General features: G+C 41.2%; 1 protein-coding gene across 3 annotated transcripts in view; it reads left to right on the top strand.

Moving 5' to 3' along the window:
- Nucleotides 1-3,972: 3,972 nt before the first annotated feature.
- Nucleotides 3,973-19,184, top strand: part of LOC127005565 (solute carrier family 49 member 4 homolog) — a 119,554-nt gene continuing 104,342 nt past the window's right edge. The window contains exons 1-3 of one of the 3 annotated variants that reach the window (XM_050874501.1): nt 3,973-4,444; nt 12,335-12,415; nt 12,616-12,729. The gene's annotated coding sequence lies outside the window, so the exon portion shown is untranslated. The remainder of the gene's footprint in view (nt 4,445-12,334; nt 12,416-12,615; nt 12,730-19,184) is intronic. The other 2 variants (XM_050874502.1, XM_050874503.1) reach the window with 2 other exon arrangements.

Here is a 19,184-nt window from a genome sequence, read left to right as displayed (position 1 = left end):
AGACGCCCACGGGCTGCTGGACCGCTCGGTCAACCCTTGTTGCCGGAGATCATCCATCACCTCATCCATCTCCTTGCGACGGGCTGGTGCCATCCTTCGAGGAGCTTGCTTCACTGGGCGGTGGCTACCTGTGTCGATGTGGTGCTCTACCAGGTCCGTACACCCCAAGTCCAGGTCTCCTTTGGAAAACACATCTGCATTCCTCACTAGAAGCTCCCTGAGCTGTTCCACTTGGGGTTCCTCTAGAGTCTAGACACTTGGAGCTCCTGTCAAACAGGTCGCGCAGGTAGTCAGGCAGCTCCTCCTGGGGCTTTGTCAGGGTTCTCCTGCAGACACAGGTTCTTGGTTTCTGGTCGATCTCTTGGCACAACCCCACCATGGTCCCTTGTTTTATTTTCTTTGGGCTGAAGGAGACATTGGCCACGACGACAGGCACTTCCGCTGCAGCAGGGTACGTCTACCAAAGTACTGCCTACAATCACCCCGTTTTCTACCGGGCATCGACTTCCACTCTCTACCACACACAGGCTAGCCGGGGGGGGCACCCGTAATTTGACAGGGTAACAGCATCTCCGACCTCGGAGGAATAATGGTGGTGCGCTTGACAGTCACTGGCAGGTCTTCCTTGTTCACAGTCGTCAGTGGCACCCTCCTTCCTCCTACAGTCAGCTGCTTAGCGCGGAAGTCCAGCTCGCACCTGTGGGAGACAAGATAATCCATACCTAAGATGCAGGGGTCATCCATGTCGGCCACGTACACAGAGAGGAACTCTTCTTTTCCTCCGAGCTCAAACTTCACGTCCACTGGGCCTCTGAGCTCTGCGTAGTGTCCTGTGACTCCGCACAGTCGATGCGGCGTCTTAGAAAGCCGACGATGACTCACCACGTCAGGCCGCACCAATGTGCGTTCCGAGCCTGTGTCGACGACCACAGGCCACAACACTCCGTCAACCTTGCCCTCCACTTGGCAGCTTGTCATGGTGGTTCTCCTGCACACTGATATCTTCGGGGCATGTACAGGACAGACTGGTCGTTGCCCCCGTGAACCAGTCCTTCTTAGTTTCCCGAGTGGTGGTCCCTCGTTTGGGGCACATTTTTCCGACACTCATTCTTCCAGTGCCCCTTTTCTCCACAGGTCCAGCACTTGGGTCCTTCCCTGGGCTTCTTCTTAGCGCCACCTTCATATTCCTTCTTCCTCTTATAGCATTCGTTCTCCTTGTGCCCAACCTTCTCGCAGTACCAGCACGTTCCTTGGAACCTGTCTGTGTCGCTGACAGCGCCCTTTCGTGCCCTAAAGCCAGAAGTCGAGTCGTCCCTGAAGCTTGACAAGCTAGACCTAACAAAGGACTCAAACTCCATGGCACGTGCCAGAGCTTCCTGCATTGATGTTGGCTTAGCTTGGTTCACTTGTATCTTCAGCTGAGGGCTGTCCAGGGCATCGATGAATTGATCACGCAGCAAAACCGTCAGCAGGTCAGGGGTGGCACCTGGGTATGCCTTGTGCGCCATGCTCTCAAGGTCCTGAGCGAGTTCCTGGAGAGACTCGCCGCGCCTCCTGTTGCGGGTTCTGAACCTAACCCTGAAGAGCTCGTTCTGGTGCTTGGTCCCATATCGTTGCTCCAGCGCCTGTGCCAGCCCGCTGTAGTTGCCCTTTGTCGCATTGTCGAGCTGAGCAAGGACCTCCAGCGCCGCCCCTTTCAGGCTAGTGGCCAGCTGTACCGCGCACTCTTGGTCATCCCATCCGTTCCGAGCTGCCAACAGCTCAAACTGAGCGCGGTAAGCCTCCCAGGAGACCTTGCCATCAAACTCCTGAGGCTTCTTTCTAACAGGCGAACCCAGCAGACTCATGGGGCTGGCGGAACTTCTTGCGGGGATAAACTCAGGCGAAACAGGGCTCAAACTACCCCGGACTTGCGTAGGAGAACATCTTGGGTACAACTAGCCCCTGCAGGCACTGGCTGTCCGTTTCCAGCCAAGCAGTCTTCAAGGGCCTTCACTCTGTCACTTACGTCACAAACTGCCTGTTCAGTACGGTTCACCTTTCCCTGCACTTCTAATATTTCTTTGTGTGTCGTCTCCCGTACCACCTCCATCTCTTGTTGAAGATTTGTGTGTTCTTTCTCCACTTTTATCAGGCGTTGTCCCAAGTTCGTGGTCACATCAGTCATTTCTCTTCGCACTGACTCACTTCCATCTTGTACTGCTTTTAGCTGTAGCTGTGTAATCCTGTGAAGCGATCTTCTAGCTGTTCTTTGAGTTCTTCGAGTGTTCCTTCTTGTTGTTGCTGTGCTCTTTCTTGTTGTTGCTGTGCTCTTTCTTGTTGTTCTTTGAGTTCTTGGTGTGCTCTTTCTTGTTGTTCTTTGAGTTTTTGGTGTGCTCTTTCTTGTTGTTCTTTGAGTTCTTGGAGTGTTCTTTCTTGTTGTTCTTTGAGTTCTTGGTGTGCTCTTTCTTGTTGTTCTTTGAGTTCTTGGAGTGTTCTTCCTTGTTGTTGCTGTGCTCTTTCTTGTTTCTCCCCCTGTAGTCTCAAGGCTTCCAAAAGTTCAGTCAACATGTCGTCCCTCTGGGCAGCTTGGGAACGAGTCTCCATGGCGAAAAAACAAATGGCTACACTCCTGACACCAGTGTTATGCCGGACGTATTACTTGGGTTTCGTGTCGCCGTCACAAGACTCCGTGGGAGGGAGATATGTAAATACTTTGCACAGCTTCAGTAGTTTAATATTCTTCCTTAGTAGTACACTTCACTCTGACTCTTCGCTGACCACTAGCTTACTATGACTGGGACTGGCCTCTCTCGCCCTCTTCTCCTATATATATCCAGAACAGTACAGTCTAGAATGTTACAGTGTATTTTAGATCATACAAGAACATGTAGCAAAAATATATGCGAGTTGGCAACACTTCCCGCCTGGCGCCTGGCCGCGCCCCGCGGGGAGCGGGCGGCTCGCCTTGCTCTCCGCCCCCTTGCTCGTTTCTCCGGGAGCCTTCTAGAGGCCTAAGGTCGCCGGGGGAAGCTTCCAGCACAACACTATATTTATATATATATATATATATATATATATATATATATATATATATATATATATATTGATTGATTGATTGATTGATTGATTGATTGATTGATTGATAGTTTATTGTTGCAAGTAAAACAACAAAGGAGAAGGGAGGAGGATGCCAGCCCAACCCCCAGGCAGTATATATATATATATATATATATATATATATATATATATATATATATATATATATATATATATATATATATATATATATATATATATATATATATATATATATATATATATATATATATATATATATATATATATATATATATATATATATATATATATATATATATATATATATATATATATATATATATATATATATATATATATATATATATATATATATATATAGCTATAGCTAGAGGTAGAGGATGACAATATGCAATCTGTGTACTGCAGGAGCTGCACGTATGGAAACAAAAAAGAAAACTGCAGAAGAATAGTAAAACTAACAAAAGGGAACACGTACAGTGCTGTGGAAATTAAGAAAAGGCACAATGTAAATGCTTGAATAAATCCAAGGAAAAGCATTAAACATAAATGATTCAAGAAGTATGATAAAGAAAATTTTATTGCGATATATAGTGTATATTGAGGAAAGATATAAATAACTTAATATTACGGGAAAGTAAAGTGCATGTATGAAGAAACAATTAAGAGAAAGACAAAAGGAGTACGAAGGGATAAAGCGCGGTATAATTTAAAGATTTCTGCGCACCAAACACACATATTTGACAAGGTTTTCCTAGGAGTTCTGGTCATTTCCAGGGGGAATTTAATGACCCTGGTGGTAGTCTGACCCGTCTTCTTTGTCATGAACCTTCAGCTACACTCATTAGAACCCGACTGATCTCTTTTTCGGCCTCTGGAAATAGTGAATGTGAGAAGCGAAAGAGACTTGGTCAAAAGAAGAGGAAGAAGAGGGCCCGCGGGTTGCCTCCTTCCTCCGCTTCCCGCCGTGGTCATGTGACGGACTGGGGTCTGATTGTGTCACGGTGTGGCCTCGTGAGGGGCGTCATACGGCTGTGAGGAATGTGCTTAGAGTACATTAGTCTTTTGTCGTTTGTTGAATCAGTATTGCGCATGTGAGGCCACCAGGAAACGTGTGGGTGTGAGGAGGCGCGCTTTAGTGAGGGAACATTATTATAACAAAGATATATGTTGACTCATCCGCTTATTTGCTGACTTTGGCTGGTTGTAGTCTCCTGAGCTGGGATTGTGGAGTCCAGACTATCCTGATCACTGCGATGAGGCCGTAGTGTGTTTATATGACTGGAGGAGAAGATTAGTTTGAAGGCTGTCCACCCCGAGCCGCAAAATCAGCTGGTGGAGGTAAACAAACTCAGCTGACAAGTCGACGTGCCACTCGCCTCAGGTAATGGGACAATCTTTGCCTACAATTTAGCTTGTACCATGTATAGCCAGTGGCCTGAGCATGTGGTGTGTGCTGGAGTGAGTGTTAGGGAGGAGCGGCAGAGGCGGGGTGAAGGACAGGATCTCACGGTGGGGGTCAAGAGTGTTCACGTGACTGCCCTCTGCATATGGTCACGACTGCCCCAAGCTTACCATGACTGCCCCAAGCTTGCCATGACTGTCCCAAGCTTACCATGACTGCTCCAAGCTTAGCCCAAGCTTGCCATGACTGCCCCAAGCTTGCCATGACTGCCCCAAGCTTACCATGACTGCTCCAAGCTTAGCCCAAGCTTGCCATGACTGCTCCAAGCTTACCATGACTGCCCCAAGCTTACCATGATTGCCCCAAGCTTACCATGACTGCCCCTTCTGGATCTGGATCTGGATTAATGATGCGCAGGGCACCTATCAGGTGCATAACATGCATATTTGTGTTGGCTGTTGGGGGCACGGGGGAGCCGAGTGTGCAGGGGAGGGAAGTGAATCGAGTGTAATTGTTAGTGCTGGTGTGTTGAATACAGGGCAACTCGGCCCATTGCCAACTCGGCCCATTGTCAACTCGGTCCACCGATGTCAACCCGGACCACTATGTGTATCAACTCGGCCCACTGTGTGTACCAACAGTAATTATTATTATTATTTTTTTTTTTTTACTGATAGAAAACAGGGTCTACAACTTACAAAACATATATTTATTACTTCATGCACGTTGATGAGTTAAAAAAGGTATACTATATAAAACATTAAAACAATTTTAAAACTTAAACTATGTACGGTATACATTGAACAGTTGAAGATTACGGTATACAATGAACAATTAAGATAAAGAAAAAAAGGTTAAGATTCGTTTTAGGTCCGTGCCAGTATCTCATTACCTACCTTATGGAACATCAGTATCTCTTCATATATCTTTTCTACAATCTTTCAACTGTCATGGAAATGCTTTGAAAATCCAATTCAAGGACTTTTTTTTAACTCTTGAAAATATGGGACAATGTTTACGAAAGCGCGTCGCTTCCTCTGGTGCTGGCCGCGGTGATGCTGCAGCCGGTGTTGCGAGAAATACCTCCTCGCTGAAATAAGTCACATATACATGAGAGGGGGGTCCAGGGGAAGGCGTAGCCCCCCCTGGTTAGAAGGGGGGGTCAAGGGGGGCGCAGCCCCCCCGTTAGTAGGTCGTAAAGTTCGGTTGGAGTAGTTTCAATATGCTCCCCGACCCTAAGCCCTCTGCGAGCTATTTTGCGGCTGCAGCGTCGCCGCGGCCAGCACCAGAGGAGGCGACGCGCTTTCGTAAACATTATCCCCTATTTACAAGAGTAAAAAAAAAGTCCTTGAATTGGATTTTCAAGGTGCTTCCATGACTGTTGAAGGTTTGTAGAAAAGATATTTGAAGAGATAGTGATGTTTCATAAAGTAGATTATGAGATACTGGCACGGACCTAATATGAATCTTTACCGAAAAAAAAGCAAGTGAAATAAAGGTAATTCTTAAATTAAAATATAGAGCTTAAAAAATACAACCTAGTAGAAGAACAAAATCACTGTTGAACAACAAAATAAAACAATAAAACAAATTAAATAAAACAGGCAAGTCTAAAGTTAAAATGGAGGTAAAGAAAACCTAAAACCATAGAATGAAACCTTAAAAAGATAGAAATCACTGTCAAACATACACACAGATGTGATGTGATACAGCTCGTATTAATTTTATTGCCGATTTGTCACCGGCATTGTACTGCTCCCAGAGGCTTGCTAATCGTCCGTGTTGTTTAGTATATTTTGCTCGTTTGCGTAATACCTTGCCATCTGAGAGCAAACGCACCTGGATGGTGACAAGTTTGACCTAAGCATGAAGCAGCATTATGAGGAGGTAAAAGTTCAGTTGCCCTTTGCGCGCCTTCAGATTGATGCAGTGGTGCCAGCCTTCTACATTGTTGTTGGTGCGGATGCTTCTGCCAAACATGCACCATGACCTTGGAGGCCAGATATTGGAATAAATCCATGTGTTTCTGATATAGTCCAGAAGATTTAACCCTCTCGCGCACGATGATGTGTTCCGCGTCATCAAGGGTAAAAGGCCCTGGTGCACGATGACGCAAAACGTGTCTTAAAAGTTTAAAAAATTTATTAAAGATTAAGTTTTCGGTGGAAGTGCGTCAGATTTGGAGCGTCATTTGTTGGGATAAGTTTCTTAATGGTAACATATGGCAACCTTTCTAAGGAGCGTAGATGAGGGGCGTGGAGCGATTTTTAGTTGTTAGCCCTACTCTGACGGGAGTGGAAAAAAATACATTTTTTCTTGGTGTAACTCGGGAACTAATAGGCTTATGAGGATTTTAGGGATACCATAAGAATCCTCACTAAATTCCACTTCGAAAAACATATTTGGCTAAAAAAGTTGGGCCACAAAGTTTCGAGATAGCGAGTGGGGAAGAGTTGGTACTTAGAATTTATTGTCTACAATACTCTATACGGAGACTTGAAACGAGTCTATATTGTTTATATATATATATATATATATATATATATATATATATATATATATATATATATATATATATATATATATAGTATATATATATATATATATATATATATATATATATATATATATATATATATATATATATATATATATATATATATATATATATATATATATATATATATATATATATATATATATATATATATATATATATATATATATATATATATATATATATATATATATATATATATATATATATATATATATATATATATATATATATATATATATATATATATATATATATATATATATATATAAAAATATTATCGATTGATCTGGATAATGAAATTAAATTTTTTTTTCTATACTAAAACTTTATAAAACATCAAAAATAAATAAAAGTAACTACATATGTACTATATTAACACATTTAAAATTGATAAGAACAGTTAAAATGAATATGCTTTCTCATACGTATTGCCGAAATAGCTTGTAACGAATAGATCAATGTATTAGACAAAAAACATTAAACAAACTCTCAACAACACCACGTCCGCACCTTCGCCCCAGCAAGGACGTAGGTGCGGCGAACGAACAAACTACTGCGACTACTCTCACACGTACTCTCAAGACAACGACACAAACATGACTCCCTCTCCACTCCATGCCACATTCCCTTCCAACATACGAGTTCTTGCGATAATATGAGTCATCATACTGTGTCTCCACCTGCACGATGCATCAAGGTCACACTTGCAAGCTTGCACAACCATTCACAATCGCACTCTGCAACGCTCACAAGTATCAACATACACTGGTCCAGACAAGGAGACACACAGACAAACATACAATAAAACATTTACATCACATGTTTTAAGCGTACTACTTTGTTTAGCGTAGCGTGTGTTTGTTTGGTTTCATTGTTTACATCGTCAGTCGGCGGCAGTCGCGTCACACACTTCACACTGGGCAGTCGCATCGCGTTCTACCTGTGCTTCGACCTCACTTCTTACAAAAATCAAAATGGCGGCCATAAATCCGGATTATCCGAAAAATCGGCTTATCCGAAAGAGGCTTCCCCCCTTCCATTTCGGATAATCGGGGTTTTACTGTACATATATATATATATATATATATATATATATATATATATATATATATATATATATATATATATATATATATACTATATATATATATTTTTCCTCTATTTTTATTTGCGCATGTTCTAGTACAAGTCTTTATGAAGCCATTGATACCAAATTTATTGGGGTACAATATATCTGTGAGGGTAAAATACGTCCAGGAATGTAGAGTATTGCGGCAGCAAAAAATGAGCCAGTTGGGCCTGAGAAATACATGGTGAGTGGAACAGAAACTTGTTGAAAACTTACAGTGCAAGAGAGGTTTAAAAGTGATTGACACCCATCTGCTTTTCTATAAAACCTTAAAAACAGTTCTTCTGTATGATCTACTGGGACATATGGTAGTGAAAGGACTTTTTTCAGGTACAGTAATCCCTCGTCTATCGTGGGGTTTAGGTTCCAGAACCCCCCGCGATAAGTGAAAATCCACGAAGTAGCGACCTTATATTTTTTTAATTATTTATGTATATTTTAAGGCTTTATAAACCCTCCCCACACTCCTAAAAACCTTTCCCACACTCTTATAAACACTTCCTACAACATTTTTTTGTTATGATGTGGTCCCAATAAATGATTCTCTATTTCTTGTTTCGACTTTCGACATTTGCTTTGTAAATACGAACTTCGCGCAGGAATTAGTTTGGCGGGGCGGAAAAATACTCAGAGAAAGGACAATATGAGCGTAGCTCACTTCCCTTATATCACAATTAGGTAAATACGGAAGGGGAAAGGGAGGAGAGGGACAGAATGGGTCATGAAAAAAATACCGATAGAGGATGTAAGAAGGGAGAACAAGGAAAAGTAGTGAAGTAAACAGGGAAAGATAAAGAGGATGAAAACAAGGAGATGGGTGTGAGGAGGGAGGGACAGTGGGAGAGTCATAGCAGGTCAGGACTTCAGTCAGGACATCACCTGACTCTCACTTCTGCCCCTCCCTCCCCACACCCTTCCCATTTCACTTTCTGTGTATGTGTGTGTGTTTACCTAGTTGTAAACATACACAGAAGGGGAAATGAGAAGGGTGTGGGGAGGGAGAGTCAGGTCAGGGGCTTTGGTCAGGACATGACCTGACTCACTTCCTCCACACACCCTTCCCATTTCCCCTTCTGTGTGGGTGTGGGTGTGTGTACATATAATCTAATGGAGTAGGAGAAAGGGAGGAAGAGTGATAGAGTGAGAGATAAGAGGGTGTGAGAAAGGAGGAAATGTGACAGGAAAAGAAGAGAGAGGTAGGGAGGGTCAGGTAAAGGTGAGGAAAGATGGGGAGAGAAAGGGTGTGAGTGGGAGGGAGAGAGATTAAAAGAGAGGTAGGGAGAGTCAGGTAAAGGTGAGGAAAGAGGGGGAGAGAAAGGGTGTGTGTGGGAGGGAAAGAGATTAAAAGAGAAAAACTGGGGAGAAAAATTCGGGAACGGAGATGGAAAAGAAGGAAAAGAAGTGGGGGAGGAGTGAACCAGGGAAAAGCCTAACGGAGCAATGGGCCGGGACAGAAAAAAAAAAAAAAAAATAGGTGGGTGACGTAGGTGCTTATTTAGGTGTGTTCCGACTTACGTTGATTTATATCGTTTTCATATTTTAGGCTCGAAAATGCTTATTTTACTGCAAAACCCTGCCATACAGCGAAAAATCCGTGATACGATACAATTTAAAAATCCACGATACAGTGAGACCGCGATATGGCAAGGGATTACTGTATCCACGTATCCCAACATCATTCGTATGGGATACTTGCAGACCCAGCTCTTGAATTTTTCTTCATACTCCTTGTCCCCAATGAAAACTACATCCTCGAATATAAACATTAGGCAGGACATTGGGGATCGCACGCCAGACACTTTCCTCGAAATCAATCGTAATCTTGTCCACTCTCACTTCTTCACCTAGAAGTTCTTTAGTTTTTTAAAATACTTTCATATAATCTCTGCATCTTTTTCCAGACATCATAACAAAAAGCAGTGGTACTTGTTTCATATTACTATCACACTGTACAAATGCATGAATACTGAAAAGCTGAGTGAATGGGCGTCGCACTATTTTAAATGTAGCATCAGCATACCAATGCTTTGCCTTGCTGAGCAGCGACAACTGTTCAGGTGTTGAAAATAAGGGCCGGTGTCACAGTCTCTTTTGTTGCTTTTGATCGTTACCAATGGTGGCAATCGCCGCTATGGAATTTCCACTTAAAACTGGCCGATCGTGTAGTGGTGGCTGTTGGGTTAGCCTAGCCCCGCACCTTACCACACACTCTCAACACCTCTCGCTTCCTCTGCAGCCGTCACTACCCCATCGGCCAGTTTCATGTGAAAAACTATAGCGTCGATCGGTGCCATTGGTAATGATCAAAACAAACAAAACGACTGTGAAAGTGGCCCTAAGAGATGGCGGCGGTCACCAATAATAATGTCATGTTGCGGAAAGTCTTCAGGTATGTTACAATTACTTATTTCAAAAGTTAAATCAAGTGGTTCAGTTGGTCGCGTGGCCCTGCGTTTACGATTTCCTTGACGGGCAAGGTTCTCAGCAGGAGCATGTAAAGAACTTAGGGGCACGTGAGGATCAACTTCGTCTCATAATACCTTCTCCACTATGTCTGCCACGGAATGAAACAAGTCTTCTGCAGCTTTCTTTTTAACAAGAGCTGAAACTTTAGCTGTTATTGCAGAGCATGTTTCTGGCAGATGGTAATGAGGGTAGTGATCTCTGATGTACATCTCGTCTGCTTTTTTCACACAAGCTCTGCAGTTTAAATTCTTATTCCTCACAGCACATCTCCAGTGCACACCAACACGTGTTTTTCTTTTCACCGTATATGTGTAACCTAAACTGTCTATAAGTTTATGCTGCCCTCTTCGTGTTGATGAGAGCACTTTTTCATATGTTACGGATTCATGTCGGGTACGAACATTAGAAGCTGTAGGGTCATCAGCAGGAGCTGCATCAGCGTCCAGTGACGTCAGACATGAGCTTCCAGCACTATGTAGTATCTGATGGCACCATATTTTCATCTTCCATGCAAGTTTTGCTTGTGTCAGGTGCTAAACATCTCTCATCTTCAGTGGGAGTTGTGCTAGTGTCCACTGCTCTGCAGAAATTACACCTCCAGTCTATGTTGTGCCCCTCCTTGACGGCCGTCCTGTATTCCATCCTGGTGACACCACTACCGCATGTCCTGTGCTGCCAGTGCATGCATCCATTACATAGTAGGGCCTCCTGTTATGATATAAATACCAGACATTCAGATCTTATAAAAATTTCTATCATCTAAACTACAGATGTGTGTGTGTGTGTGGCTTAGTGCTAGCATATGACAGGTTTTAATCTTTCTAGATTCGCCGTACTAGTACTTACCTGTCGGGACCTCGCTGAACATTGTCGTACATTGTGTTTTCATTCTGCATTTGTTTTGAAACAAATAAATATTGAATGACAAAAAAATATGGTTTAATTACTGTTTTATACACAAACTTATGGTCTCTAACGCAAAATCTTATGGCAAGACACCACAGTAGCTTGACAGATATGCTAACTTCTTTATTCAATTTAGAGTATATTCAAAACATTTACTGGCAAGTTTTTGTTGCCTTGGCCTATTAGTAGTTATGTATGTTATGTTTAAATGTGAGTTTAGTTGTTGAAAGCAGATGAAATAAAGCAAAAAATGTCAACTCCTGAAAAGTTTACATGTGTTTTTATTTATTACTATGTTTAAGTGTGAGTTTAGTTGTTGAAAGCAGATGAAATAAAGCAAAAAATGTCAACTCCTGAAAAGTTTAAATTTATTTTTATTTATTACTATATAAAGTTTGCCCCCGCACTAGCAGTTTCAGAACTAGCAACATTTTTTCAGTCTCTAATTATTGATAGACACGGGGCCCCACTGTATAGTAAACATCCAGAAAGGGGTTGTGGCCCCTGGATTGTTGTGATCCTGATTATCTGACTTTTGTGGTGCCTGGTAAGATGCTCCCTCCTTCTAGTCCAGGAGACAGATGGTTGAGTGTATAGCATAACTTTATTAATCAATCGGTCTGGCAGTAAGGGCAGCATATGCCAGGGGAACGCGTTGTTTTCTCATCTTATGACATCAACCCCAGTGGTCTCTCTGACGAGGTCTCCATACAAGTGTCCATTACATCCTAGGTTTCAATGGAAGGATCAACCATTAACTTAGTGGGCATGCCCTTTCGCCTCTTCTACTAGAGATTTTCTTTTACAGAAACAACCCAGTGGTCAGTCGACTTCTGGGTAGTATGCCAAATGCCTGTATAGCTGGAGTTGGGGTTCAAGGGCTATGCAGGTAATAGGCCTTGATTCAGTCTCATGGAATAATTGCTGATTTGACACTTAAGTTATTCCAGTGATATCATGATTTTAAGTAAGCACTTATTACTAAAGGCATCAATTTGCCTCTTCCCTATTTAGTGTCCATGTCTCACAGCCATAAAATAAGACAGGGACCACAAGGGACATGAAGATCTGGATCTTTGTCCTTCACAGGTACCAACGATGCCAAATACTTCTGTGGAGTGAGTCCCTAACACCATAGGCCAAACCAATCTGCTGTAAACCTTTTTGATGAGACCCACTTTTGTTCTGCACTACACTATCAAGGTATGTGAAATTTTCCAAGTTATTAATGTCCTCACAACATGCATGAAGAGATAGTGCTGTTTCATTTAGTAAGCCCCCAGACACCTGTACCTTGTTCTTGGTCCAGGAGGCCTAGAGTCCCAAAGGCTTTGGCCCGTACCAAGAGTCATGAAGGTCGAGCTGCTTACCTTCCCTTCGACAGTGTAGGCACGGCCTCAGACCATGCCTTCAATCCTTACCACAAGTCGCTCGGGAAGGTAAACTATGATGTAATGCACATACACACACTGCAGCCTACTTTTCACCTAACCGATATAATGCAAGCACACACATACACACACACACAGTGCTATTCATGGAGGTATAATACCTCCATGGTGTTATTACAGCCATAATATATTCCGTTTCATTCCGTCTGTCCACTCGCGAACGTAGATGTGGCACCTGTGCATTGTGAGTTTGTGATTGCGTCAGAGCTGGGCACTTCCGATCATCAATCCGATCTTCCGATCTGATCGGAACAGCAATTGGCGATTGGAATGCAAAGATTGGATCATCTTTGTAAAAGGTAATCGGAGTGTGGAGATCGGAACTTCACTAACTAACTTCCGATCACCGATCATAGAAAAGAAAGTGGTCAACGTTGTCATGGCAACAAGTGACTGCGGACTTTTGACAATTATTTTTATACACGTTAATGAATAGTTACTTCAATAAACGTCTTTATTTATAAAATTAAGCGATAATTATTGATCGTTAATTTATTTAATCCTGGTAAGGTTTCGTGAATGAGACGCGCTGGCGCAAAGTCGCTTTATTTGCTTGGCGGGACTTGTTACACGACGCCGTGACAGTGTGGTGTGGGCTGCAGTAGTGGGCTTCCGCTCACTCCAGTAACCGAGTGGCCTGCCCCAGTTGTCAGTTATGCATTTTCTGCTGCAGTGTTACGTACCACCCTCTAATGGTAGGCGGCAGTTCCTTTTCGGAAAACCAACAAGACCTAAGCTAAAAGGGGGGGCTTCGCCCCGCCTCGACCCCCCCACCTTCTTAACCGGGGGGAGGGCTTTGACTTCCCTCGACACCCCACACCCACCTGTCGGGCTCCCCCCGCAACAAGAGGAGGAGGAAGAAGGAGGTCTCGCGAGACAGCGCAACATGCCGCCCAGACCATGGCACCAAACTAACGCCCCATAACCCTTCCATCCAAGAACTTATCTAACCTCTTCTTGAATGTAACTATCGTGTTGGCGATCACCACATGACTTCTACGTCTGTTCCACTCATTGTTGGTAAACCAATTCTTGCCTATGTCTTTGTTGAACCTGAACTTATCCAACTTAAACCCATTGCTACTTGTCCTACCCAGTGTGGTGTCATCTGCCATCCACGTATCCTAAGACATCCCATCCAATCTACGCATGCGCGGGATTTGTTTACAAACAAAGGGTGGATGAATTGCGACAGGGTACAGTATCTTTGTCGACTGCCTATCGCGATATGTCCCACCTGAGTTTTTTTTTCTTTTTAAAAGTAAATGTTGACGTATGTTTTGAATTTGAAAATTGCTTGAAATATGAAAATTTCTTCCTGCACCCTTTGTATGAGGTAAATGAGGTATGTCGGTAAGTGTGATAAATGAGATAACCTGCTCCCCTTGCATGTCAGTAAATGTGATAAATGAGATAACCTGCTCCCCTTGCATGTCAGTAAATGTGATAAATGAGATAACCTGCACCCCTTGTATGTCAATATATATATATATATATATATATATATATATATATATATATATATATGTATATATATATATATATATATATATATATATATATATAGATATATATATATATATATATATATATATATATATATATATATATATAAATATATATATATATATATATATATATATGGATGGATGTATGTATGTATGTATATATATATATATATATATATATATATATATATATATATATATATATATATATATATATATATCTATATATATATATATATATATATATATATATATATATACATATATATATATATATATATATATATATATATATATATATATATATATATATATATATATATATATATATATAGACTATCTGAATTATGGGGTCCATGTCATTCTTGAATTTCGCCATTTTCCCATAAAAGCTGCCATGCTGTCTTGCCGCCATCTTGCCTGGACAAACTACGATATCAACACTGTGTTTGTAAACATCGGGTTCCGCGCATGCACTGATCAGAATGGGATGTCTTAGGATACGTGGATGGCAGATGACACAACACCGGCTCACTTAAAATCAAAACCTTATTGCTTATGTTCTTCTTGTAACTAATTTATTTATGGACCAATATCTTTTATTCAGAAAGCTATTTAACCAGGAAGGATAGGAGGATAGGAGATTAATGATCACTATCTCTCGTTTTTTATAGAATAGTAAAAAATATTTCCTAGATATTGATGATAAAATATTAAAAAGTTGAAAAATGTTTGTAAAAAATCTAAATCAACTTCAAACAAAAGTTAAAATAGCAAACATAATTCATTCTTCATGCTTTCAGAAATTTAATAAAAAGAGTGGACTTAAATAAATGCCTAAAATAAGAAGTTAAGATAACATTTTTCTTTACCATGTCCTGTATACCAAAAGAAACAGGAAAAATAAAGATGCTTATAAGCAAATAAGTTATTACTTATTTGAAATTTTTGCTTGAAGAATGCCTAAAATAGGTGTTTTTTGTAATTATCATTTAAAAAAAAATGATAGTGATTATTATAAGTTTTAATGACTGGATGATTGGAATGGTGATCGGAACAGCAGTACTTAAAAAATGATCGGATAATCGGAATCGGATCAGTTGCCCAAACTGATCGGATGATCGGGGATCGGAGCAGCAAAAAAGTGATCGGTGCCCACCACTGGATTGCGTGAAGATTAACTTTATTTTCAGTGATACACTTGAATGTTTGTGTATACAAAAAATTCTCAAACCAACGTATATGAACCGCAAACAGAAGATTTGCATCGATAATATACCATACAAGGACACGAAGAAGCAATTTGTATAGCAAACAGTATAGTCTCATCATACTCGAACGATCTATAGCCTTTCAAATACTCACATTTCATCTCATTCAGGTATGTAAGGTGACATACGACTGCAAATGTCTTTACATAAGGAATTTTGATGTTGCATGTATGAATAACATGGGTAGCCTAATATTTGAAATAGCCTAGCATTGCATTCAACAGTTATTACTTACTATTTCATGTTTTTTTCCATTATTAATCATTATTTGCATGCAGTAAATCATTAAGACATCCTTTATTTGCACTTTCAGAGCCAGATGTCTTAACTGGAATGAGAAAGAATTTGAAAAACCATAGATTGTTGGAGAATGTGAGCTATGGAAGGTTCCCGCGTGGCTGGTTCCTCTGTGCGTTGCAGGCGCGTGCTGTTGTTGTAAACAAGACAAACATGTTCGCTGCAACTAGAATATAGGACTTTCCAATTATGGAAAATATTTTCTCAGGTTGTTTTTAACTGAACCGTAGCTATTTGCCACGCCAAATTTGGAAAATAAACATTTTTCCTCGAAGGTATGAGGGAAGACACGGGGTAGACCTTGCCTTCCCTACGTCTCTCCCGCAGACCTTCGTTCCAAAAATGCTATTGACTATAGGTATGCACCGTCCTTCCCTTCGATGCTCGTCGCTAAACCTTCATGACTCTTGGTATGGGCCTTTGCCTTCTCCTGTGGTGCCTTGAGATCCATCACCAGAACCTTCAGCGATTCTGTAAATATTACTGAATTATCAGCAGAAACAAGGTCCTTATTTCCAAATGATGTTCCATGATGCAGTTCATAACTGCCCACTTTGAGTCTGCTGCTTACAACTGCTCATTATACTCAACCAAATGAGCTCTCCGCCCATCCATGCCTGACACGAGACAACCATTTGCCTCCTGATGGATAGCTGAAATGACCTTTGACTTCCTCACTGAGCCTACTGATATACCTCCCTATATGTCTCCTCAAGGAGAGCTGTAGTCCTACACAACAGATCTCTGTTTTGGTTCCTCCAGCAAGTCTATGCCATATCTATTCTTTGACTCATCCAAAACACCTTCATTAATAAAAAATTGCCATAACCTATCTCTCATTCTTCCAGAGTCTTACGTAATATAGCCAAAAACAATAATTTGACTTCTTAATTTTTCCCGCCTCTCCTTAGCCCTGATGGTAGCCCATTTGTCATGTCTCTAAAGCTGAACTCTCTGCACAGACTTTCTCTAAAAATTCCACTTGATGAATCAGGGCTTATTCCTCCAACTCATCTCCCCCCCCAACTCTACTATGCCTTTTATTAAAATTCTTAAGAATGATGTTTGCTATGCCTTCTGTGGCCTTGATCCTCAGAAGGCTTATGGACCTGATGGAGTGTCTCACAATGTCCTTAAAAACTGTGCTTCCATACTGACACCCTGCATGGTCCAACTTTTGTCTGCCTTTCAACATGTACCTTTCCGTATTGCTGGAAGTACACCTACATACAGTCTGTGCCAAAGAAGGAGAAGGGTCTCTCACATTACCCTCCTATAGCTTTACTTTCTTGTCTTTCTAAAGCTTTTGAAACAATCCTTAATTAAGAGGAAAGTTCTTATCTATCACCTTCTGAGCTTCTCTGATCACCAAGGTGCTCTTGCCTTTTTTACTGACTCGTGGTCATCTTCTCATAGCTGTTGCAATGAAACTTTTGCCGTCGCCTTAGACATCTTGAAAGCTTTTGACAGAGTCTGGCACAATTCTTTGCTCTTTAAACTACCCACCCTTTAACCCGAGGGGGCACTCGTTGCTTCCCCATATTCGTTGGGTGTGACAGACCTGTTTTTGGAAAATCGAAATAACTCATTAATAAGCAAACTTTTATTAATCTAAAGAAATATACACAAAATTAAACCTTTTATCATTAATTTGAAGCCCCAGACTGCTCAGTTAAAAGAAAACACAATTCTTCAGGGTTAACTAAAGAAAACATGAAAAATGGCTAAATTCAATATAGGGGTACAGTAAAAAATCTGATATTCTTAAAAGTATAACACTTAAGACTTTTCCTTCGCTTCACAGTCTTACAGGTCACGGAACCATCTGTTGTAGCCGCCAAAACCCTCTAGGACAATAATTGTTCACTATGATAGAAATGTACAAAAGGGGCTTATTTTTTTAGTAAAAAATTGACACGCATGCAGGAATTATTATTATTTTTTTTTATAGATATGCGCCCCTGTAAATGAACGAATAAATATAAATAAACAAATGAGCTTTACTGATCCTCACTTGTATGTTTCTTTGCATAAACATATTCGTAATTAGTATTCCTAAGCATTCCTCGGGTGTGGCATACCCAAAATAGATAAGTATATGAAGAAAAAAAACACTCGAGCAAAACTACCTTCCCTGTCCATAGCTAGACAAAGACTGAAGGTACTGGGGCGGGCGGCTGGGTATCCTTTAGTCCCAGGAGGCTATCCTAGCATTTCCATAGCGTTGGGTCTGGTGCACCCAATGAATGCCCCATCAGGTTAAACTGCTGGGGGGGGGGAGGGGGGGAGGCAGATGGTCTGGTTGTAAGGGAGGCTTTCAGAGTGTAAGGGGGCTTTAGGTTTGTGCTGAAGCATTATTTTTTACATTGCCACATCTATAGAAGGTGTAATTAAGTATGGAGGTAAAGAAAGAACTGGAATTGCAGATGACAATATTGGCAGGTAGGGGCTGGAGTTGCTGTTTGTGAGGGTAGGTAACGGGGGTGTAGGGGGTGTCTGGTGAGTATTGATGGTTAAGGAAGGGGTACTTCCACATTTTTGGATGATGTAACCATGATAATGAGCTTCTCAGACGCTTGCTATGACAGCTGTAAACCACTGGCCATCTGCTGCAGGAAGAATGAAGGCAAAAATTAAAAGATTAAAGGAGAGGAGGTAGGAAGACACCTACCGAACGGGCGTGAGCTACTCCCGGTGAGGATATATGGGAAGCGAGGTGTAAAAGCCCTTCAAAGACCCTTCCCATGTCCTCACTAACTATTTCCCTTTTGTCTCATCAACACCAGAGAACGAGAAAGAGAAAGAGCGAGAAAAAGAAATATAGAGAATGCAAAATGAAATTAAAACAAGCAATAAAAGAAAGTAAGAAGAGAGTTGATGAAGACTTTGGAAAAAGACTAAGTGAAAAATATAAAGGGAACTGGAAATCATATTGGAAAGAAGTAAAAAACGAAAGAAATGCAGAAAATATCTCCTCAAGTAAAATAAATGAAGTTATGGATGAAAATGGAAAGATGTTCAAAGACGGGGAAGCTGTGAAAGAGAGATGGAGAGAATATTTAAAAAAAAAAAATAATGAATTTTGAGGATGGACGTCCAGCAGCTGCAACAGCAGCAGTTTTGAGTAGAGG

This window comes from Eriocheir sinensis, chromosome 30 (genome assembly GCF_024679095.1).
Source record: "Eriocheir sinensis breed Jianghai 21 chromosome 30, ASM2467909v1, whole genome shotgun sequence".
Taxonomy (NCBI): domain Eukaryota; kingdom Metazoa; phylum Arthropoda; class Malacostraca; order Decapoda; family Varunidae; genus Eriocheir; species Eriocheir sinensis.
This window is presented reverse-complemented; position numbering and strand designations above follow the sequence as displayed.